General features: G+C 39.4%; 1 protein-coding gene across 1 annotated transcript in view; it reads left to right on the top strand.

Moving 5' to 3' along the window:
* The window catches only part of LOC139698622 (nephrin-like), a 556,765-nt gene that overhangs the window by 523,126 nt on the left and 7,765 nt on the right, over window positions 1-25,874 (top strand). The window lies entirely within an intron of this gene.

Consider the following 25,874-nt stretch of genomic DNA (forward strand, 5'->3'; position numbering starts at 1 on the left):
CCAGAGGAAAGGTGAAATCGGTGTGCTGTACAGCAAAGTTAAATCGTTATCGGGAAGTAAGAAAGGAAGAGCTATGCTAACAGTTAGAGATAAGGCGGGTAAGGTAATAGTTGACGCAGGAAAGATCCAAGAGAGTGGAAGGAGTATATAGAAGAACTGTATAGTAAAGAACTCAGACCAACAAAGTTAGACATTGAAAAAGAAAATGACGTAGAGGAAGACAGCTTAGGTCCAGGCATACTAGACAATGAGATAGAAAGGGCATTAAGGGAGATGACACAAATTAAGGCCGTGAGGGTGGATAACATTCCCGTGGAACTTTTAAAATGCTTAGGAAAAAGTGGGAGGAAGAGGCTCTATGGGCTGATCAGTAGTATTTATCAGGAGGGAATCTGGCCGGAAGACTTTGTGAGATCAGTTTTACTTCCTATTTAGAAAAGGCTAAAGGCCACGTCATGTGAGGACTATAGGACAATTAGTTTGATATCCCACGCAGCTAAAGTTGTTCTCAGGATCATAAACAAAAGGATAGAGAGTAGGGCAAATGATTACTTAGGGGATGATCAGTTTGGGTTTAGGAAGGGGAGAGGTACGCGTGATGCCATTGCAGTAATGAGATTATTAATCGAGAGGAATATAGAACACAACCAGGAGGTATTTGCCTGTTTCGTAGATTTCGAAAAAGCATTTGATAGAGTGAATTGGGAAAAACTAATGGGTATATTGCAGAAAATAGGAATAGATTGGAGGGAAAGGAGGCTAATCCGCAACCTGTACATGTCTCAGACTGCTCAGGTGCGGGTGGGAAACGGGGTCAGGATGGGCAGTGTTAGGAAGGGGTGTAAGGCAGGGTTGCCCATTATCACCGTTGCTGTTCAACCTGTATGTTAAGGAAATGATCAAAGAGGCATGGGAAGAACTAGAGGTAGGAATGAAAGTGGGCGGGGAATTCATAAAATCAGTTAGGTTTGCTGATGACCAAGCTTTAGTTTGTCAGTCAGCCAAGGGGCTGCAAGCATTGCTGAGTGAATTGGAAATTCAGTGCGACAGGTATGGGATGAGGATCAACATTAATAAAACAAAGGTTATGCGATTTTCTAGAAAGAAAAAGGGCAAGCTTAACATTAAAATAGGAGGGCAAAAACTAGAGCAGGATGAACAGTTTACGTATCTCGGTAGTGTTTTGGACCAGCACGGTCAAAGTAGTAGGGACGTAAGGAGAAGAATTGCGCTAGGCAAAGAGGCTTTCACGAGGAGGAGGGAGTTGATGATGGGGACTTTGAGTAAGGATGTTAAGAAAAGACTCGTAAAAACTTTGATATGGAGCGTAGCTATGTACGGTGCGAAAACGTGGTCATTGAAGCAGGAGGATAGACGTAGACTGGAGGCTTTTGAAATGTGGGTGTGGAGAAGAATGGAGAAGGTGAAATGGACAGAGAAGAAAACAAATGAGGAAGTACTTGGTATGGTGGGCGAAGAGAGGGGTTTGTTGGGAGCAATCCTATGGAGGCAGGAAAAGTGGATGAAGGGGGTGTTGACCGGCAGTGGGATGTTGAATACTGTGATAGAGGGTAGAATGTTGGGCAAAAGAGGAAAGGGAAGGAACAGGATAGGGATGTTGGACGGGATGAAGGGAGGAAGAAAGTACTCAGAGATGAAGAGGGACCTGGTGTAGAGTAGAATTTAGGGTTGTGTTTTGTTAGTAGTCACAAAATATTTGTTTGGTAGTTGTGTCCATCAAAAAAACCTACCTTAACCGGTAGATTACCTTAAAATTTTTTTTTTTTTAAATTCTTTAAAATAATTTTATATATATATATATACATACATATATATATATATATATATATACATATATATATTTATATGTATATATATATATATATATGTGTATATATATATATATATATATATATATACCCATTTTCCGGGTTCCCGCCGCGTTGGTTGTCATGGTTGACGACAGTTTCGCCTGGATTCCACCAGGCGTCTTCAGGTCGAAGTGCCGATATCATTTTGGCTGCGCTTATATAGCCCTCGCTCTCTCGCTGCTGCGTTGTGATTGGTTGGTTTCTGGAACACTCTCTTCCAGGCGTTCGTCAGGTGGTAACCGTCTTCCCGGTTGAAGTTTCTCGGCGTTTTTGTGATCTCAATTGATTCTCTAATCAGCCGAGGATAGTATCTTTTTTCCTTGGTGATTATCTCGGCTTCGTCAAATTTGATGTCGTGTCCGGGTTCGCTCCAGGCATGCTCGGCGACTGCTGATAGGCTGAATTTCTTATTCTTCGTTGCCCTCTTGTGTTCTTGCAGGCGGGTCTTCATGGACCTGCATGTCTCGCCGATATACGATTTGCCGCAAGAGCAAGGCACGCGGTACACACCTTCGAGAAGACCTTTCGGGATCTTGTCCTTGGGCCTTGGAATTATCTGGCTTATTTTGGTCACGCAGTTAAATCTTGTGACAATGTCTTTCTTTTTCAGGACCCTCGAGATCTTTTCGCTTGTGCCGGCGACGTAGGGGATGGTGGCATAGGTTCCTGGCTTGTCAGTTTGATGTTTCTCCTTGTCGGGTGTCTGGTGGCGTTTTTCCACTTTAGCGGTCCTTTTCAGGACCAATTCTTCTTTGTATCCATTTACCTTCAGTGCCGTCATCAAATGTTCCTTTTCCTTGGCCAATGATTCTGCATCCGAAAGTTTGTATGCGCGATGCAGGAGTGTTGCCACGAGTGATGCCTTCTGGGACGGGTGATAGGTTGGTCCAACCTATAGACTGTCCAAATACTTAGCACAGTCACTTCAACCTTACGTCGGAACAACCCCATCTTTCGTGAGAGACTCCACTCATTTCATCGAAATATTGAAGAAGATTACTATCAGCCCCAACGACATCTTAGTCAGCTTCGACGTTGCATCACTCTTCACAAACGTCCCAATTCAAGAATCGGTGGACATCATCAAAGAGCTCACAAAATCCGGCATTCCAGAGGATCATCCGCAGCTGATAGAGTACTGCCTACGGAACTCCTACTTCCTTTGGAGCGGGAGTTTCTTCGAACAACGCGAAGGAGCGGCAATGGGCTCACCCCTATCCCCGGTGATAGCAGACATCTATATGGAAAAATTCGAACAAACGGCGATCAAATCCCATGATAAAAAACCAAAGTTATGGCTAAGATACGTGGACGACACGTTCGTAATTTGGCCACATGGACCTGAAGAACTGCAGAGATTCCTGGAGCACCTCAACTCTCAGCATCCGGCAATACAATTCACTATGGAGACCGAAAAAGACAACCAAATCCCGTTTTTGGACATAATGGTGAAGAGGAGGACCAACGGGAGTATCGGCCACTCAGTATACAGGAAGGCCACCCATACTGACCGCTACCTGAACGCCCACTCACATCATCACCCGTCCCAGAAGGCATCACTCGTGGCAACACTCCTGCATCGCGCATACAAACTTTCGGATGCAGAATCATTGGCCAAGGAAAAGGAACATTTGATGACGGCACTGAAGGTAAATGGATACAAAGAAGAATTGGTCCTGAAAAGGACCGCTAAAGTGGAAAAACGCCACCAGACACCCGACAAGGAGAAACATCAAACTGACAAGCCAGGAACCTATGCCATCATCCCCTACGTCGCCGGCACAAGCGAAAAGATCTCGAGGGTCCTGAAGAAGAAAGACATTGTCACAAGATTTAACTGCGTGACCAAAATAAGCCAGATAATTCCAAGGCCCAAGGACAAGATCCCGAAAGGTCTTCTCGAAGGTGTGTACCGCGTGCCTTGCTCTTGCGGCAAATCGTATATCGGCGAGACATGCAGGTCCATGAAGACCCGCCTGCAAGAACACAAGAGGGCAACGAAGAATAAGAAATTCAGCCTATCAGCAGTCGCCGAGCATGCCTGGAGCGAACCCGGACACGACATCAAATTTGACGAAGCCGAGATAATCACCAAGGAAAAAAGATACTATCCTCGGCTGATTAGAGAATCAATTGAGATCACAAAAACGCCGAGAAACTTCAACCGGGAAGACGGTTACCACCTGACGAACGCCTGGAAGAGAGTGTTCCAGAAACCAACCAATCACAACGCAGCAGCGAGAGAGCGAGGGCTATATAAGCGCAGCCAAAATGATATCGGCACTTCGACCTGAAGACGCCTGGTGGAATCCAGGCGAAACTGTCGTCAACCATGACAACCAACGCGGCGGGAACCCGGAAAATGGAGACATCCACGAATCCTGAACGCCACGGAAGACTACGATCCAACATTATATATATATACATTCAAACACGAAATCCCGCCAAACGGCGAATAAATACTATTATATACAGAAACAGATATAAGGAAAAGGGATAGGAACACATATAAAGGACGAACACAATAGAGGTGGGGAAGGCGGAATCAAACGGATCACAAGAGTAAAAATATTTCCTCAACCGGGACTCGAACACCGGATCTTTCCACTTGCCGGGCGGATGCTCTTAACCACTTGAGCTATCGAGGATAGTCAATTTACCCTGAGATCCGTGGGTCTAATATGTCGCCAAGCGCCCCGATTCTTTCAGCCAAGAGATGGCGTCAGGGGGCTGTTTCACCCACCAAAGGAGAAATAGACAATACACAAGGAAAGGAAAGGACAGTGGGTTAGAATTCATACAACATCATACAGGAAAGGAACAGTGCGTTTCGTGGCACGCAAAGCCAGAAGAAAGAGATGAGCCACATTGGCCAAATACACATTCAAACACGAAATCCCGCCAAACGGCGAATAAATACTCATATATACAGAAACAGATATAAGGAAAAGGGATAGGAACACATATAAAGGAAGAACACAATAGAGGTGGGGAAGGCGGAATCGGAATATATATATATATATATATATATATATATACTCGATTGAACAGAAAGAAGTCACAGGGAGCCAAATCAGGTGAATTCGGTGGCTGTTGGATGGTATTTGTTGCATTTTTCGTCAAAAAATTACGAATAATGATAGCACTGTGCGACGGTGCGTTATCATGGTGTCCATCATCCACGAGTTTTCTGCCCACATTTCTGGTCTCTTTCGGCGAATTGCTTCACGCAAACGTCTCATAACGCCCAAATAATACTCTTTGTTTACTGTCTGGCCTTCTGGCAAAAATTCATGATGCACTACACCGTTGTAATCCATGAAAACCGTCAGCATTGCCTTCTTTTTTGACTGAAAACGACGTGGTTTTTTTTGGTCTCGGCTCATTTGGTGAACGCCATTCACTTGCCTGATGTCTGGATTGCGTGTCGTACTCATAAACCCACGTCTCGTCTCCAGTAATGATCCTTTTGATGAATGTGGGATCGGATTCAGCCTCGCAAATCATGTCTTTTGCGACGTCAACACGGTCTCTTTTTTGCATGAAATTGAGGCACCAACTTTGCTGCTACACGACGGAAACCCAAATCATTAACCACAATGTCTTGGGCGGATCCATAGGCAATGTTCAAGTCCTCCGCTATTTCTCTGATGGTTCATTGCGGTTATTGACCAACATTTCTTTTACTTTATCAATTTTTTCACCGACTTTCGATGTCGATGGTCTGCCACTGCGTTCATCATCTTCGATTGACTCACGACCACTTCTGAACCGCTCGTGCCACTGGTAAACGACCGTTTTTTTTAGAGAATCGTTGCCGAAACACTTTTCCAACATTTCCAACGTCCGTGCGCCACTAAATCCGTTTTTTACGCAAAATTTAATACAAGTTCGTTGTTGCAAATTTAAATCCATTTCTGCAATTGTAAAAAATCGCCAACACACACAGAGATAGATGTACTCTTGGCTACGTAACTTTTGCAAATGTCAAGTTATGACACTAAGATTTAAAGGGAATATCAACAACGATGGGAGCACCACACGGTGGTTATTCCGGGAACTTTTTGATCAAGGTAGTATATATACTACCTTGATCAAAAAGTTCCCGGAATAACCACCGTGTGGCGCTTCCATCGCTCTGATTTGAGTTCTGTTTTTTTTGTTAAATTGGTACATCTGTTGTTGATATTCCCTTTAAATCTTAGTGTCATAACTTGACATTTGCAAAAGTTACGTAGCCAAGAGTACATCTATCTCTGTGTGTGTTGGCGATTTTTTACAATTGCAGAAATGGATTTAAATTTGCAACAACGAACTTGTATTAAATTTTGCGTAAAAAACGGATTTAGTGGCGCACGGACGTTGGAAATGTTGGAAAAGTGTTTCGGCAACGATTCTCTAAAAAAAACGGTCGTTTACCAGTGGCACGAGCGGTTCAGAAGTGGTCGTGAGTCAATCGAAGATGATGAACGCAGTGGCAGACCATCGACATCGAAAGTCGGTGAAAAAATTGATAAAGTAAAAGAAATGTTGGTCAATAACCGCAAATTAACCATCAGAGAAATAGCGGAGGACTTGAACATTGCCTATGGATCCGCCCAAGACATTGTGGTTAATGATTTGGGTTTCCGTCGTGTAGCAGCAAAGTTGGTGCCTCAATTTCATGCAAAAAAGAGACCGTGTTGACGTCGCAAAAGACATGATTTGCGAGGCTGAATCCGATCCCACATTCATCAAAAGGATCATTACTGGAGACGAGACGTGGGTTTATGAGTACGACACGCAATCCAGACATCAGGCAAGTGAATGGCGTTCACCAAATGAGCCGAGACCAAAAAAACCACGTCGTTTTCAGTCAAAAAAGAAGGCAATGCTGACGGTTTTCATGGATTACAACGGTGTAGTGCATCATGAATTTTTGCCAGAAGGCCAGACAGTAAACAAAGAGTATTATTTGGGCGTTATGAGACGTTTGCGTGAAGCAATTCACCCAAAGAGACCAGAAATGTGGGCAGAAAACTCGTGGATTTTGCACCATGATAACGCACCGTCGCACAGTGCTATCATTATTCGTAATTTTTTGACGAAAAATGCAACAAATACCATCCAACAGCCACCGAATTCACCTGATTTGGCTCCCTGTGACTTCTTTCTGTTCAATCGAGTTAAAAAACCATTACGGGGAACGCGTTTTAGCAGCTGAGAGGAAGTAATGGAAAAATCGCAGGAAGCACTGATGGACATACCAAAAACCGAATATAAAAAATGTTTCGAGGATTGGATCAAGCGCTGGCATAAGTGTGTTGCAGTCGATGGGGATTACTTTGAAGGGGACAATATAGATTTAGATGAATAAACTTGTATTTTTAATTTTCTGAATAAATTCCGGGAAATTTTTGATCAAGGTAGTATACTGTCTGATTGTCCCTTTAAATGTTGCTATTATATTTCTGTTGTGCCCTCCCATTATTGTGCCGCTCGTTTTAGTTTTTCCATATAATCGTGATATGTATATATATATATATATATATATATATATATATATATATATATATATATATATATATATATACAATATTTATACAGCACAATAATTGGAGGGCACAACAGAAATATAATAGCAACATTTAAAGGGGCAATCACACAGTAAATTTGTTGAGCTTTTTACCCACATTTTTACATATACAGACATACATACATATATATATATATATATATATATATATATATATATATATATATATATATATATATATATATATACTCATATATACAGAAACAGATATAAGGAAAAGGGGATAGGAACACATATAAAGGACGAACACAATAGAGGTGGGGAAGGCGGAATCGAACGGATCACAAGAGTAAAAATATTTCCTCAACCGGGACTCGAACACCGGATCTTTCCACTTGCCGGGCGGATGCTCTTAACCACTTGAGCTATCGAGGATAGTCAATTTACCCTGAGATCCGTGGGTCTAATATGTCGCCAAGCGCCCCGATTCTTTCAGCCAAGAGATGGCGTCAGGGGGCTGTTTCACCCACCAAAGGAGAAATGGACAATACACAAGGAAAGGAAAGGACAGTGGGTTAGAATTCATACAACATCATACAGGAAAGGAACAGTGCGTTTCGTGGCACGCATAGCCAGAAGAAAGAGATGAGCCACATTGGCCAAATACACATTCAAACACGAAATCCCGCCAAACGGCGAATAAATACTCATATATACAGAAACAGATATAAGGAAAAGGGGATAGGAACACATATAAAGGACTAACACAATAGAGGTGGGGAAGGCGGAATCGAACGGATCACAAGAGTAAAAATATTTCCTCAACCAGGACTCGAACACCGGATCTTTCCACTTGCCGGGCGGATGCTCTTAACCACTTGAGCTATCGAGGATAGTCAATTTACCCTGAGATCCGTGGGTCTAATATGTCGCCAAGCGCCCCGATTCTTTCAGCCAAGAGATGGCGTCAGGGGGCTGTTTCACCCACCAAAGGAGAAATAGACAATACACAAGGAAAGGAAAGGACAGTGGGTTAGAATTCATACAACATCATACAGGAAAGGAACAGTGGCAGAATTCATACAACATCATACAGGAGTGGAACAGTGGCCAATGTGGCTCATCTCTTTCTTCTGGCTATGCGTGCCACGAAACGCACTGTTCCTTTCCTGTATGATGTTGTATGAATTCTAACCCACTGTCCTTTCCTTTCCTTGTGTATTGTCTATTTCTCCTTTGGTGGGTGAAACAGCCCCCTGACGCCATCTCTTGGCTGAAAGAATCGGGGCGCTTGGCGACATATTAGACCCACGGATCTCAGGGTAAATTGACTATCCTCGATAGCTCAAGTGGTTAAGAGCATCCGCCCGGCAAGTGGAAAGATCCGGTGTTCGAGTCCCGGTTGAGGAAATTTTTTACTCTTGTGATCCGTTCGATTCCGCCTTCCCCACCTCTATTGTGTTCGTCCTTTATATGTGTTCCTATCCCTTTTCCTTATATCTGTTTCTGTATATATGAGTATTTATTCGCCGTTTGGCGGGATTTCGTGTTTGAATGTATATATATATATATATATATATATATATATATATATATATATATATATATATATATATATATATATATATATATATATAGGGGTAGCGGTAGTCCAGTGGGTAGAGCGTTCGACTTCTGACCAGAGGTTCCCGGGTTCGATTTCCAGGCAAGGCACTCTGGGCACCATCTCTTCCTGGGAAACCATTACCGGCGCAGGGAAAGGAACTGGCCCCCCTACCCTGATGTGTGAATTTTCACACGCCGTATAGGGCTTAGTACTGGGTGATCTCTACCATCACCTACTAAACTGACCTTCGGGTTGATTGCTGTTTTTATGGTTATGTATATGTATACATAACCATAAAAACAGCAATCAGATGTACCTTGGTTATTAATGCTACGATTGTTTATTCTAAATGTTCAAAAATTTGTTTCTGCTAGATTTCACCAAAGCCAAAAATTAATAACTTTTCGTGAAACCTTTGGTAGCTTACCGTAGTTACCTTGTTTCACTCGTCACATGATTCTAGACGGATGCGCGTGATTGAATTACGATTTAAGCCACTGATTTGGTCATTGAAATCACAGAGTCTATGTGGGAACTGAAATTTATTTTCAATGTTATTGGAAAGTTTCGCATATTTAGCATTGATTACTGAAAAGGATACTTTCTAATAAATCAGGCTAATGTAATTGTGTATAAATTGAATCAAGTAAGTGAGAATCTACGTTAGTCTGAGAGAGGTGAGAGAATGGCGGTGCGCTGTCGGGATGTGGGAACTTATGTACCGGGTTTTTGCATCATTTAACACGTTAGTCATGACAGTACCCAATAGCCGTCGATGTATCCCCATATGAAGCTTTATGCCACCCTTATCAAAATGCACCGTCGGTCATCTCCTCGTTTAATAGAGGCTGTATGTCAGAGAGAACCATTGGCACAGAGGGAAAATAACTGGATTTTGACAGCAATGGTGAACTACTATTGTTCATCAAATATCTCCATCATTCTTTTCATTTAATTATATAAATCTTAACTCAGGGTAAATGGTTTAGTAATATATCTAATACAACCCTTATATTAATCCTTTTTGGCTCCCTATGCGTCGATAATATTCATCAAAACAAGTTGTAGGATTTTTAAACTTGGGAGAATGTCATAATTTTTTTTTATTTTCCTGCCACCGTAAAACATCATTGACTGTCAATCTCATTAATTCCTTATGATATTTCTTTCATTCTGCGTATATTTTGAGAATTCTGTATACAAATATTTTATGATGAAACGTTCAGTACCAAACTTAGGCGCTGTCACAGATACTTAGAGATACGTCATGGTAAGGAAACAATTTGAAGTCCACCAAATGCGTTAAGAGCTAAATGAATATGAGATGCGTGATCTTGCATCTATTTTGTTATAAGAATATGGAGACGTTAACCTGTGAACTGTAACCTTGACGTGGTGAAAGGGCTTGTGCGTTCCGATGACCCCTAGAGCTGTGTTGGCAGGAGCAATGATGATTGCTCCTGGTAGGGTCACCAATGCCAGATAGGGTGAAGGTTAGGAGCCAGACGAAAGGTAGTCCACGCAGCGTCTGCTCCTCAGTGAGGTGGCTTCAAAGGTGTCTGCCCCTAGTGGGGTGGCCATTTAGAGATGGTGTCACGTTAAAAACACTATTGAGGAAGGCCACGGGAAACCACCACAATAATTATTCCTTAGAATATAATGATGAAAAATATAGAGAATATGAGTCCTGGTAACTACGGGACTCGGCCCAATCGGCCGTGAGTCATTCCCGGCAGGAGAAGAGGTAAGGCTTCTGTAGTCGTCAGCTCACGAAACTCTTGCAAAATAAAGCCGACAGCAGCAGGAAAGAAGCCGCAGAAGAAAACCACCACTTTAGTTATAATAGGAACTTGGAATGTAAGGACAACGTTGAGAGAATATTAAGCGAGAGATGGAAAGGGGAAATATGCATATTGTATATATTTTAGGTTAATACAAGGTGAGATGGAAGGATAGTGGTGATTTATAGAGTGATATTTGTAGTTAAAGTTAATAATGTACATTGGTGGGGACGAGAGCCAACGGGAGGTCGCCATAATATTGAACAATGAGGTAGGAATAAGCGCAGTCAACATACCTGTAGAACAAGCAACAGATAGAATATTACTAGTAGAGATAAAAGCAGAACCAAAGACCTTGGTCATTGCTCAGGTATGCATGCCACCGAGAAATCATAAAGAGGAAAAGGTCTATGCGAAGGATATACGATCAGTTAGAGGACATAATCGCGTGTGTTCCTGCTGGGAAACATTTGATATAGATCGGGATTTGGAATGCAACCGTGGGAGGAGGAAAAGACGGTGATGAGGGGGGGGTAGACACCACAAGTCGTAGGTACACATGGGAGGAGAAAGATATAAGTAATATTATATTACGGTTAGGCACAGATTCAGGAACAGTGTGATCAATGCGCACATATTCCCGAGAGCGGATACGGACTGTGACAAGAATATGGTCGTAATGAAATGTATCAGTCGTTTCAAAAAGATAAGGCAGGGGTGGCGGGTTAGGAAATGGAATGTAGAAGCATTAAATGGATCAACAATGAAGGAGTACCAGCAATCTGTAGAGAAAATCATTGATGACAGTAAAGAGCTAAATACTATCAAAGTAAAATGGGGATGTATGAAGAAAGGGAATGTATTTTGGACCAACACGGTCAAAAAAGTAGGGACCAAAGGAGAAGAATTGCGCTCTGTTGGAAGAGGCTTTCAAAAGAAGGAGGGAGTTGATGACAAGGATGTTGAGTGAGGATATTAAGAAAATACTCGTTTTGAAGCATAGTTAGGATATGAATGGCGAGGAAACATGGTCACTGAAGCTGGTTGATATAAATAGATGGAGGCTTCTGACATGCAAGTGTGGAGAAGAATGGAGAAGATGAAGTTGATAGAAGGGAAAGCAAAAGAGGAAATACTAGGTATGGCGGGCAAGGAGAGGGGTTTGCTGGGAGAAATCCTAAGGAGGCAGGAAAATTGGATGAAGGGGGCATTGACCGGCAGTGGGATGTTGAAGACTGTAATAGAGGGGAGAATGTTAGGCAAACGAGGAAAGGGAAGGAACAGGATAGGGATGTAGGACGGAATGAAGGAAGGAAAGAAGTTCACAGTAGATGAAGAAAGACTTTATCCAGAGTAGCCTATTCTGCATTGTGTTTTGTTAGGAGTCACGAAATATTTATTTGGTCGTTGTGTCCATACAAAAGCTACCTTAATCGGTAGATTACTTAAAAACAATAATGATTTCTTGTAAGTTTCATCTGTGGAAAGTTTTCCTATGCCATTTAGGTCTTGTTTTATAATTAAATATTATTTTACTACCTGCCACCCGTCGAAGAAAACAGTATTCCATCACGCCTTGTCCCTCATCTCTCTTGGAATGGTTTCATCTACTCATGATTTTTAGAGTTGGGATTTTCACTTCTGCACCCTATTGAGCATAATGTTATTTCGAGTTGTCATTGGCCTTTGGCTTTCGGCAGCCCCTATGCGAGAACTAGCTATAGATTAATATATTCCTTATAGCTTTATGATATTCAAATTTTGAATATTCCAGACAATGATTTGAGTAAGATCCAGTGTGCAACTTCATAAGGAATGCTTCCAGTTATTTTATTCAAAACATTCTGAAATACAAGATAAAGAGAGTTTAGGCACCTCTTTGCATCGCCATTAGAAACTGAGCAAAAATATGAGAAATTTATTAGTCAGTCTTGTGGAATAATTATTTCAGGAAGATAATCAATGATATTCCTTATACACAGAGCAATATGCATAGAATTGCAGGAAAAATTGTAAGCTTCCACTCGTCAATGGAAGGGAATATTTCGTCGCTCCAAAATATGTATTTTATGCATTAATTGTCTTTTAATGATCAAATGTAATGACAATTAACTGTCTAAAGATTTTTAGAAGTAAATTTTAAATTTTTCCAAATTAGTTTTCCAGCGCGAATTTTTATAATATATCTTCATATGAAAACCAAAATTATTAAACTAAAGGAAGAGTTAAAATCAATTTTCTCATCCGAAATAATTGTAATGGCAAAACAATCAGGGGGAACAAGTATGTTCATGACGCCGTCTGTATTTCATGTGACTACAAGGCATTCAATTTCCATTCTTTTGTCGTAAAGATCAGTCAATATTGAAGACGTGTCACCGAGGCTTTAGTTCTTCATTTAAATGTAACGTGCCGATGCCATGTTGCATGTAACGTCATCGCTGGCTGCTTTTTATTTGCTGATTTCTGGTAAAGCTCAATGGCCTTAAAAGTATTCTCGTACTGCACAAAGGGAAATGCTTTATTGCGAAATATTAATAATTAGAATTATATTCTAATGCTGTGTACCTGGGTTTTAAGAGCTTGCGTTTGATAAACATTTATCGCTTCGTTATTATCATGCAAAATCACAAGTATATGAAGGGTACATAAAAAAACCTTCGTATAAAAATTCTATTTACATTAAGTAATATTACTTTAACATCTGCTGCTGCTAAGTTTTCCTTTTTCAGCTAGGAGTGTGCTTAATCAGAAGTTGATTTTGCCCAGGAGTGACGGAAGTTATCATTATAAAATAATAGTAGTTCAATGAAAAAAAAATGCTCAACCATATGTATATTTTTGAAGTTGTGGCGAGGACTGCTAACAGATGGCGATCGTGATGGCAGGAATACTTTATGGAATGACTTTATAGAAAGCACGGCCAAAAAACATAATCTTTAACCTTAATCGTTTGTCATTTGGAATGTTTTCATCGGGTCCTTCCATCAATTTTTCTGATCTTAAAAGGCATTCTCCTATAGTTTAATTATATGCTACATGACACAATGTTTGATTATATACTAGATAGCCATCTGTATATTCTTTTTTTAACTACTCCAAAAATGCTTATCCAATAATTCCACTGAATATTGTTCTTTAAGAATAATTCCTTAACCTTTCCTTTATGCATACACATTTCCTCACATCTTCATATATTACACACTTCCTATAAGCACGCTCTATATTATTGATTGGTAAAACTTTCTTGAAGAGGGAGCTCGTGTATATCTTTGGCTCCATTTTGAAACAATAATTTCAATATTTCAGGAAATGGTGGCGGAGTGGGTAGTGTGAGCGCTCGCAAAAAGAGACCGCTGGTTCGTATCCCAAATAGTGGCCCTTTTAAATTTTATTGTTCATGCAATATATGTGTGTGTGTTTCTTTCATGGATATAAAAATATTTTAAACATTCTCTTTAAAAACTCTGTTGATGTAAATAATCCCTACGTTGTGTATCTTCTGCGCATGTTTATTAATCATTTATAACACCCATATAATTTAAAAAGTTTCCCTTTCCCTGCTCTTTCAGCTCTTCCCGTACATTTCCAAAAATCTGACTCGCATCTTTAATCATTGTTATTTTGTATGATGGCTTGATTTAAAAAGTCGTACTCTTTTCAAGGCATGATAGAGTTTACTAATTTAGCTTTCGAACATTCATTGTCACTCATTATCCGAGGCATTTGTTGAAATAAAACTTTTCCAGCAATATTTTTATCTTAATTTCCCATGTGAGGCCATCTTGTTCCACAAGAGCCAAAAGTCTTTCAATAGATTAATTCGAATTTTTCATTTTAAACTATTGAGGTAGCAATTAGGTCATACCCGACAGATGAGCAGTCCGATATGCACATTGCTTCTAAAGTCTTTTTTTGAAATCTAATTTTTTTATGAGATGAATCATTTCTTTTTGGAAACCGTCAAAATAGCAAAGCGGTTGTCTTGCCGACGACCTTTTAAGTCATTTTTTCTCCCGAAAGAAAATTTGCCGTATTTAGTGAGTCTAAATGGTTACTGTAAATGATATGTCACTGTTTTGGTTTCTTTTCACAAATACCTAGTTAATCTTAGATCAGCACAATATGATAAAAAGAATAATGAAAAGGCGTAAATGCATTTTTTTCTTTTAGATTTTCGTGTTTCCTCGGAAGAAGCCGAAAGATGAAAATGTTCGTGATAATGTTACCATCTTTATTTGCAGGAAAGAAGAAACGCCAACAGCTCCTAGCCTATAGGAAAAGTAGTTAATGAATGAAGTTATCATAAATAATTAATATCTGCCACGAGTTGTATTTTCATGCCGATTTTTCTCAGCTATAAAAACTCTCTTTAAGGATAAGGTGCACTCTTCGCATTGAAACATATTTGTTTTTGCGCTTGCAGGGTGATGGCTGCAACGACATCAGCAAGTTTCACTTTGCCATTTTCTATAAGCTAAAGATTAAGCTTTTCTTTGCCAGTGAATATTGGCGTCATATGTTGTGCATTTGAATTTTTCGACGTGATAATTCATATTGAGTGAAACTTTGGGTCTTTTGTTACTACAAATGCGCACTTTATGAAATTAGTGTACTCACTTAAGCGTATGGAATCACAATAGATGTTCACTGCTCAATCTGCGGTTCTGGACCGGTTTGATTTTCGAATAGTCAACCTGCAAAGGAAATGTCCGCATCTCGACGTACGTCACATGTACAGGTGGGATATTTACGTCAAATAGACTAAGGGCAGGTCCGGTTTATTGGTTGCGCATGAGAAGAGGCTCACTACGAAATATTCATTTTTACAATTCGAATGATCATGAAAATTAATAATTCACTGGAATAAAATACAATAAGGTGATGAAGGGAGGAAGGAGGTACTCGAAATTGAAGAGGGGTTTGTTGCAATGCTAAATGACAGGTTGGCTTTGATTAAGAGAGGCAAGGGAATTGTCGTTATGTCTAGAGGTGACTTGGGTTCATCCGAAATGTACCTAAACGGTAAATTACCAATGGTAATAATGAAAACAAATACAATAACAATTCTAGAAATAATTAATCGTGGCGTGCCAGGCTACTGAGGAGCCAATTGGACCGCTAATCGAGGACGTTTCGAGTTTGAACACACGAGATGCCTCTCGTGATCTACAGGTAAACATAAGGTGTGCACCATTCAATGAGCGACAGAACATCCTCTAAAATAGAAGAATGCATATTTTTAGGACCTTTACTCTTACTTAATCTCACCCGCTGCTGCGTGTAGTGGCAAGTAATCTCTATTCCTTCTCTTCTATGGAATTTATTTAAATGAAAGACTATATATTAAAAGAGTGTATTTTTATTTGAGGGTATAACAATTTTTCACTATCATTTACCTAGTAAATCTATCTATTTGCTTTAATAACGCCTGAATAATATGTCCCTAAAGTGACGTAAATACAGATGATATGTGAAATATTATTATTATATGCGCATTAATGTACGTTACTGTTTTCTCTACCTTTAGTCATTAAAAACAACATAATGAATGATGAATATTCAAATTTACTGAAAACTGTTACACTTGTTGAAAGTAACGGAATATCTGTTGTGCAACAAAGACCCTTTATATGCCGTCCTTTTCAGCGCCTAAATCCAACTCATTTTACCATAAAATTCCCTATTCTTTCGGTCCCGGTTCGTAGAAAGAACCCCGTTCTCATCGCCGTTGGCGTTGCTCTGTATTTAGTTTCTAGCTCTTTCAAACATTTTCTCTGCTCTCGCACCCAATATATCACTTCTGCAGTAATTTTTTATTCGATGCCTTTAATGTATTTTATATTAATTTGTCCAGCAAGAATAATACAGAGTAAAATACATGACTTGAGTCAAACATGAGCGAAGAAGACTGGAAAACAAGACCCCAAAGATAAATTATGTAAAACAGTCCATAGAACGTGATTATGAAGAAAAGTGAGGACACGAAGAGACCATATTAGGGAATCTAATGGGTACAATTTATCCAAATAAGAAACCGTATAGCGACGCCATGCGATGAATACGAGTTTACGTCGAGAAATTTTCTGTTCCTCTGTTATAATCCCCTCCCATGGCCCTCTAGATGCGTACACTGCCTCACTTTCTGTATTACCGACGACAATGGTAACTACTCCTGGTAGAGTAATAGTAATCAGGCTTTATGGATTCATACCAGATAAGTCGAAGTATAGCAGCCAGACGAAAGGTAGTCTGCGTAGGGTCCTATGTGAGGCGTCTGCAATCCAGTATGAGCCCAGTTGGAAGGCCAGCTAAGCGATAGTGTTACATCAAAAACGCTTATGAGAAATGGAATGGGAAACCACCTCAATTATCTTTCCTATGATAATTGTGGACGAAAATTATGGAAATAGGTCTCCTCGGTTGTCATCACATGAAAACCTTCCAAAGCAAATGGAGAGAATACCCAAAAAAGGAACGTAATGGTTTGGGTAAGTTCATGGAGAAAAAGTAGACATTTTGTACGATCAATTGGAAAAAAATTGGGAACGTGCCACGAAGGGAGCACCTGGCAGTAATGGCGGACGAAAGAAGGGTTGGGAGGGAAGTAGCACGGTTTATGAATAACGAGAGCAAGTATTCGAATTCTGCAGACGGGGTTCGATAATGAGTAACGCATGGTTCAAGCATCATCACAGGCGTAGGTATATAGTACATTCCGGGAGAAGTACCACTTGAATTATATCAGTATTCGACATAGATTTAGAAACAGCGTCACCAACTCACAAAGCTTAGCCGGCACAGGTAGAGATCTAGATCTTAATTTAGCTTTGATTAAATGAAAGTAAAATTTAAAAGTATCAATAAGGAGATTGCTGGATTGAAATCTTGAAGGTAAACACGGGTATGGGAAGGAGAATATGCTGCGAGCCGAACCAGTGAACTTAGGCGAGAAAGTGATAGAGCCAAAAAAAGTGATGGAAAGATTATTTCATCTTTATGGATAAAAATAGACACAAGGAAAAGTAAAAGTGCAATGTAAGAAGATAATATATTTATCAATATGTAGCAATAGAAAACGTATCCCTGCTCTTAATCAGAAGACGGAAGTTATAAATAGGATATGAAGAGATTCAAGGATATTGGCAAGAGTACGTAGATGAGCTTTACAGGCATGCTAAAAATATTAGGTCGACCAATTCAGAAAGAGAGAGGGAATGTGAGAATGGTGTGGGTTCAGTAGATGGTCAGATATAAAAAGTGGTGGAGGAGATAAAGTCGTACAAGGCAGTCGAAATACACAACTTCCCCGCAGAGGTAGGAGAGAGTTGCGGAAAAACCCTAAAAAAAGGATAGGGTTCTTTGGACTTTTATACAGTATTTTTTAGTTAGTATAATGGCCAGAAAATTTCCTTCTTTTTAACTTTGATTCCATCCTGAAAATCTGTAAAGAAGCTTCAATTGGAAAATATAGAACGAAAAGTATAATTTAACATGCAAAAAAGGTTCTCTAGGAATCATATATTGTAAGGTTCAAAATAGTGAACACAGCTGCGTGTAAAAATGCTGTCGCGTTTTTTAATGAAATCTCAGCGTAACTAACTTCAACTTCTTTGGAGGTTTTCTTTATTCAATTGGAGCCCCCAGTTGATCTCATGCATTGTATTCTAGCCGTTTTAACATATAATTATTTAGAATACTGTTAACCTTCTCTGTAAAATACCAAAAAAATACTCGCCATTAATTTATTTATGGATTTACTGTCCACCCAACAAAACATATACAGGGGAGAAATTTAACAATCACAAGCACTAAATCCTAGCTAGTGGGAACCCATCTACCCTCTGTAGCTGGTAATAGAGCCAACGGTATCTAGGCCATAGTATGTTAGTTACTCTTAATGATGCAATGCATTTTTGCATTTTTTAATACTTCGAGTTATATTAGTACATACTTCAGCTCTTCGTTGCCCTCTGCTGTTTTTTGTCCTTTTAGTTCTGTGTTTTTAGTTTTTCTATATAAGCAAGTATTTTCATCGTATGATTTTACCCATTATATCCCGCGGTACTTTGAGTTTATTTTATCAAATCACCAAAAGCATTCCAAGTGCTCCAAAGTACACTTCTCTATAATGAAGGCAATATAAACAAATCAAAATTCAGCATCAAATTACTTTAATCCAAACAAATGGGCTTCTTTCCACTCGATCGGCCCTTCCTTCCCTCGACCACCGCAGATTCCCATTCACGTGTTTCGTGCGACTCTCCACACCGTGTCATTCACGAATCGTAGTGTTCAAATATTAGAGCTGTGCAAATCCTCTGCGGACCTAGAGCGAATGGGCAGGGATATTACTTCACTGAGGATATTTAATTTGGATTGAAGTGAGATACAAGTATTTTAATTTTTGGGCGGTAATAACTTACAGCCATCCAAAGGCTGAAATGATATTTCCGTTCGTGCATTTGCAGAGTTAAAAAAAGAATATGATCGCAAAATCATTGGGGCTCAATGGAAAGGAGAGCAAATTTTGGAGCATTTCACTCGTGTCATTTAATGGGAGGCACAACTCTGGAGTCTGCTTCTTTTGGGCCGACGAATGGTATTGCTCTTCATTGTATGTAAAACATCAAAAATAAGAACCGGAATTGAAATGAAACATGGGGACCCAATGAGTTAAAATTTGTTGACTCCGGCGTAACTTTATGGAATTTGCATAACATATTGAAAGGAAATGAAATTATTGATTTTGTAATTCCACGCACCTTATTTGAAAAACGAGACCTGGGTTTCGGCGTTGAACGTCACCATCATGAGGTGTGAAAGATGGGGAAGATGTGAACGATTTCATTTAATTCCAATGAGTTAAGGTATATTTCAGATTAGGAACGAGAAAAGACAGGAATATTTAACTAACGCCGTGTTGCACGACATCTATTTCGCCGAAATAGGAGAAAATCCAAGTTAATTATCTGTAGATTTATTATTGCCGCACGCTGTCCGCATCTTTCTCGCCATCTTCTTGGTCCCAGTGTTTTCCAAATGCAGACAGCCAGCGAAAAAAATAAGCATTAGAAATCAGGCAGTACCTGGATTTTTCTTGATTCTACTGATTGGAAGGAGCTGTATTTCAAAGGTAAACCATGCTATTTCGGTAAATTCAACAAAAGAATCATGGAATTGAGTTAGGTCACGTCAAGTTGAATCACGTCTAAAGTCACTGCGAAATGAGTAGTAGCCCACGATACATCGCCCCCAGAGATGTCCTCCTCTAAATGTTTCCATTTTCTGTGAAGATCATCAGATTCACGTGTGAAAAAACATTTTCATAAGCCGTATCACTTGTGTATGATACACTGTGAGCATAGTGGAACGGGAAACCGAAGCCTAACTTTTCTTTCCCTCTTAATTTTCTGGCACCTTCACTTAAGAATGGGGAAGAAAACTCCAATGGCCGTAAAAATTAGTCGCAAATCTCTCGTCAGACCAATTGTTGTGTTGGTTTAACGGGAATCACGTCAGGGACCAACCACAACCTCTCGACTAGAATACCCTCTGTGGTGGTTTACGGGAAATTAATCCGCGTCAGGGACCAACACACAGCTACACGCACACTATCCTGACTGAAATCCTTCACGAGGCTGTGAGACCCTGTTAAAGAATTTCAGATGGAGATGGAATCCTTCACGAGGCTGTGGAGTAGACCCCGTTAAAGATTCCAGGATGTTCTCAAGCACACGCTCTTTGACTGGTACAGACCAATCACACGCACAAGCACTCAAAAAACACACACACTCAAAAGGGCCCAACTTCTGGGAGGAAAAACGTCGAACACGCGTGTTTCGCTTCACCTTCACTGTCCAAATATTCTACTTTAGTTTATCTTTCAGTCCCTGTTCATTTTTGTGTCTCATAAAATTGATACAATAATTGATTAAAAAGTTATGGTAAATTATATTTAATAACACATTTAAATTCCTCCAAAACACGAAAACCTTCCCCCCTCGGTGGCGAAGATAATGCTGTGACAATGTGCTCGTTCATCACTCCTCATTTTATTTAAGCATACTGAATAGAATTATTTATTAATGCATTTCTAAGCCGATTAACAATATTTCCGGACCTTTTTAATACCCGCTCTGTGCTTAGTACTCTCTCTGCACGTGTGAATGGTCCGTGTGCCCGTAGTGGAATGCAGTATTGAATTTTTTCTTGTTTGGCCTACCCTCGCTAAGATTTGGTTCTCCTGCTATCGTCTCTCTCTGATTTACTTTGCCATATGAAGCATTTGCTTCGAGAATGCAAATATCTGTCTAGTTGGACTATTTCTAATTTGCATTCGGATTGGCGTTAGATCTTCGCACTCATGCTTATAATTATTGCAGTCGCTGATTTAAGCAATTAAGGAGTATACATGTGTGTACATGAGTGTACGCGTATTATAAATATATGCTCCTTTCAATTTTATTATAATTTTGATTTCAATCCAAATAATGGTTTAAAACTTCAGCTGATAGATGATTTATTTCGTCTCCTTCGACTCCCTTGCATTTCGTCACAAGCCACAAGGGACGACACGCGTGTTACCAGACATTTTGCGCGTTTTTTACTTACCTGCATATTAAAGTTACAATTTGACAAACATGAGTTTTATAAATTGTTTTTAGTCAAGGTATAAACTAAAAAGAGAAATATGGCTATTAATTTGGGGTTCCTAAGTGCAGTTCTCATTGAATTTTTCGTACTCGGTTTTCTCTTTTATATGCTGAAAATAAATCTTCTGGAAGTTATTTTTAAATGTATTAGATAATGCAGGAGATGAGAAGCTTGATTCATTACTCTGTGGGTAAATTGCGTTTCTAAATCTTGCAAATATTTTTGTCAGGCTTATTTTTCCAGGTTAAATTATAAATCAGGTTTCTTCATATTTTGATCCCATGAAATGGTACTGTGGTCAACTACGGTTTTATTTTCCAAATTCAGTTCTGTATCACGTTCACAATGGCAGCAAATCAATCATACTAATTTTAACTTGAATGTCAGATAAAGTAGCAGAAGTAACTTTATGCGGAGCTTATCCCTTAAACGCGACGTGACGGTCGACTGAGGTGATGAAAAATGGGGGGGGGGGTCACGATTGAGATTTGAAAACAATCCAAATTAACGATTAAGGCGAACTTCACTGTTCTTCGGGGTAGCCCGTGGTGGCACTATTTTCAAAACCTTTAAAATTTACTCACATAAAATAATCATTATTATAATCTAACCTGGTGGAAATTCGAAGGAGACTTCATTAGAATCAGTTAGCCCTGGTGAAACCGCGTCAAAGGTATGCCTCCTGGTATATGGGGAGCCCAACATTTATAGCCTCGTTAAGGGTGGGGACTTAGAAGGAAATAAAATTCTTCAAAATTTGAAGAGAATGTTCCCACTCATAATGACTCATGTATGGCAATTTAAGACCTTACTGAGATTGTTTTAATTGACACGAGAATCAAATAGATTTGGGGTGCAAGTATTTGAGAGTAAAAGTTGCAAAGCTCTTTGCGCAAGTGTAAGGGTTCAGCTTGAAAAAATGTTCGAGGACAACTTTCTCGACACAAGTGGAATGGGCTACCTATAGACAACGGGTGGAAATGCTATTTGGGCGAGTTTGCTAGACACGATATTGAAATACACTGAGTGTGAGCGCAAGAAAGGTGTGGGGAAAAGAGGGTGCCAGGTTGATGCATTTGTTGGGAAAAAATGGAAGATTCCTCTGGCAAATCACAATATTTTTAATATCGTAGTTAATACTATGATTCTTATATTATTTACTAGATTTATTAGATATTTATTTATTCGATTCATATATTATTTACTTCTCGTTTCTCCATTTTACGGGAGAAATTTTACCGTCATGGTTTCCTGATTAATTTATTGATAACTCATGGCGCTCATTTATTTAGTTATTTATTTTATAGCTTGGCGCGAGATAGGGACTCCTTAGTCCCTTCTTCCACCTCACCACTGTATATTATATTAAAGACAATTAAAAACACCCAAGCCCCAACCCACCCAGGTGGGAATCGAACCCATGACCTTTGAGTTGCGAGGACGTTACCCAGCCACCACTTGGATCGGTGGGTCAACGTCCACGCCTGCCTGTTACATTCTCTCTGTTTCCACTTATAAAGAGAGGGGAAGGGAAGATTGCAACGAAGAACATAAGTGGTGTATCGAATGGAACGAAAGCGGAGCGTAGACTTTTTGAGGGAGTATTTTGAGGAAGTATGTCATGCCAGTGTAGAGAGTATGAGTCATGTGAATTAGATGTCCAAATTAATGGATGGATATTGACAAGATTTACTTTGAAGGCCTGAAAGTTACAGACATTCGAGATGGTGTGTATTTTTGTTGGAAATATGGGTACAGGAATAAGTGACAATTATTGTCAGTGGGTAATTTAATTATTTATTTATTTACACAATTACGTTGCAATTAGGCAAATTTCCTGGTGGCAACGGTCAGGTTAGGTCAAAGATAACTACTAACAACGAAAATTACATACGAACACATAAAAACAGATAAGAGACAAAATATTTTTACATAATGACACTTCCACATCACATACAAACAAACTTCCACATCACATACAAAATGCCGTCCGCATCACATACAAACAATATTTTCAAAACTACAATGAAGTTTATTACCCAATGGCTACTTTACATTTCAAATTAAAACTTCTAAAATTGGATGGAAAGGGCTCAAACAAACCTCCAGACAGCTTGTTCCAATCAATAAAAGTTCTATTTAAAAAAGAGTATTTTTTCTTATTGGTTTTTTGAGTCCTTATTTTTATTTTGTGGCGATGGTCGTTTTTTCCCTTAAAGTTAGGCCTTTCTATCCCTTGCCATAAATCTTCCCACGCTTCGTCCTTTTTAACAATTCTATACATCGCACCTAACCTACTCCTTTTTCTGCTATTTTTCAAACTCTCCCATTTCAGTATATCTAACATTTCTGTGACACTATCTGTTCTTTTGTACCTTCCGAGTACATATCTTGCTGCCTTTCTTTGAACTTTTTCTATCTTTTTAATATGTCCCACCTCATATGGATCCCATACTATGGAGGAATGTTTAACGAATGTATATAAAAGTTTAATGTACCGAAAGATGGTTAGAATTTATTATTATTACGTCTTTTGAAGGTTAATAAGAGTAAGATATGAAATAAGAATTATAGAGCGTTTGGTATATTGAGAATACCTGGAAAGTATTCGGTGAAATGTTGCTTGCAAAATATGGAGAGTAACACTGACGTATCGGTGGAACTTGTGCGGGCTGCACTTCACCAATTACTTAATAAATTAATAGAAGTGAAAAACAAAGTGTATTATGAGATTTTGACTAATCCATACGACAAGGAAAACAAGAATGTGGAAGGTTTTGACAGAATGTGAAGTGAGTCATTGAATATAGTGAAATCGAAGTGCGAAACATAGTGGTTGCGACCATGAGTGTGTGGACTAAAATAGTATGCTAAACTAAGATATGTAATTTCATCATGTATGGCCACCGTTTTATGTACCCAAGTGCAGTGCGTGACATGCGCCTTCAGAGATTTAGCATTTGTAATGATTGGCTATGTCAATGCACACATTTTCTATATGTTCCCGATGCAACGCTTCTGTTTGAGAACCCAATATAACTGTACGTGCTATAAACGTATACCTTTGGAGGGGCACAATTTAACTGCATACAATAGTAAATAAGATTACTTTTAATTTGCATGGCAGACTTTTCTGCTTTCGCGCCTAGTTTGCTTGCGAAAGATGACAGAAGTGTAGAGATTAAAAGATTTACGAATGCTGGGTTAAAAGCATTGATATTTTTTAGATTTCGCCAGGGGCGAAATGGTATCAATGGAAGCAATTAGAGTACACTCATTTCCAGTTCATTGCGTGGAAGTGACATTAGGGTAAGCCAGAGAAGTGTCAATGTCTTTGCTATTAATATTTTATGGATATCCGACTGAACAATGAACATCAAATTGCTCAAAACGGAGTTAAAATTCCTTTAAAAATGTGTAGCGAAAACGCTAAATTGCAGGAAAACCTTAAATGTCATTATGAATTTCGATTTAATAACGTGGTTATAAGGTACTTGGGGATTAAATTCCAAAGAAACTGCGGGAGATGCCGCAACAGTAACTTTTAACGGAGTCATCCGCTAATGTGCATTTTAATGCAACAATTTCAGAGCGTAAAAATCATTCGCCTTGACTGGGACTCGAACCCAGATCCCTCAATATCCGGTCGAGTGCTCGGCCGAGTGTCGGTCGAGTGCTAAAGCACTCGACCGGATATTGAGGGATCTGGGTTCGAGTCCCAGTCAAGGCGAATGATTTTTACGCTCTGAAATTGTTGCATTACTTGGGGATTGTTAGTGTGAGAAATAATCATTGAATACTTTAAAAAAATTTACTCTGTAAATATTAAAATTAGAAATACGTATTTACATTTTGTGGGGTAGTGTGGTGAATGGATTGGCTATGAAAGAATATCGATTGGATTCACAGTAATGAAATAAGTGTTTTTCGCTAGTTTGGTCATGCTGGAAGAATGGGCGAGAGAAGAATCATCAAGCAGGTATATGAGAGTAGAGCTGATGGCTTGAAAGAAAGTTGTAGCGTACTATTCTCGCACCAATTTGGCTAAGGTTTTACCAAATAAACATATTTCAATTCTTAACAGATGGTAAATCTTTTTTTCCTTGCTCCATTTCAAACAGCGGAGTTCATAGTTTACTACTTAGCATCACAATCCTAGAGCAGTGATAATGCTTTCTTAACGCGGTTATTTTTTTGGAGGCATCTTGAAAAACTCTGTATCCTTCATTGGTGTTTCCTCCAATGATACACCGCCATCGGAGGAAAATACACTCCCACTCTTTTGGTAATTGCTTGCTCTGGCGAAGACTTCGATTCTATTTTCATGTTTTCTGGGAATTTAACTTAATTTGGTCCTTGTTAGATGCTAAAACCTCACTTCACCTATGACGCTGAGCAATGGTACTAAATTCGCTGAGCATTCTAACTGCATGTTTATTACCACT

The sequence above is a fragment of the Hetaerina americana genome, unplaced genomic scaffold, assembly GCF_022747635.1.
Source record: "Hetaerina americana unplaced genomic scaffold, ioHetAmer1.1.p SCAF_9, whole genome shotgun sequence".
NCBI classification, from domain to species: Eukaryota; Metazoa; Arthropoda; class Insecta; order Odonata; family Calopterygidae; genus Hetaerina; species Hetaerina americana.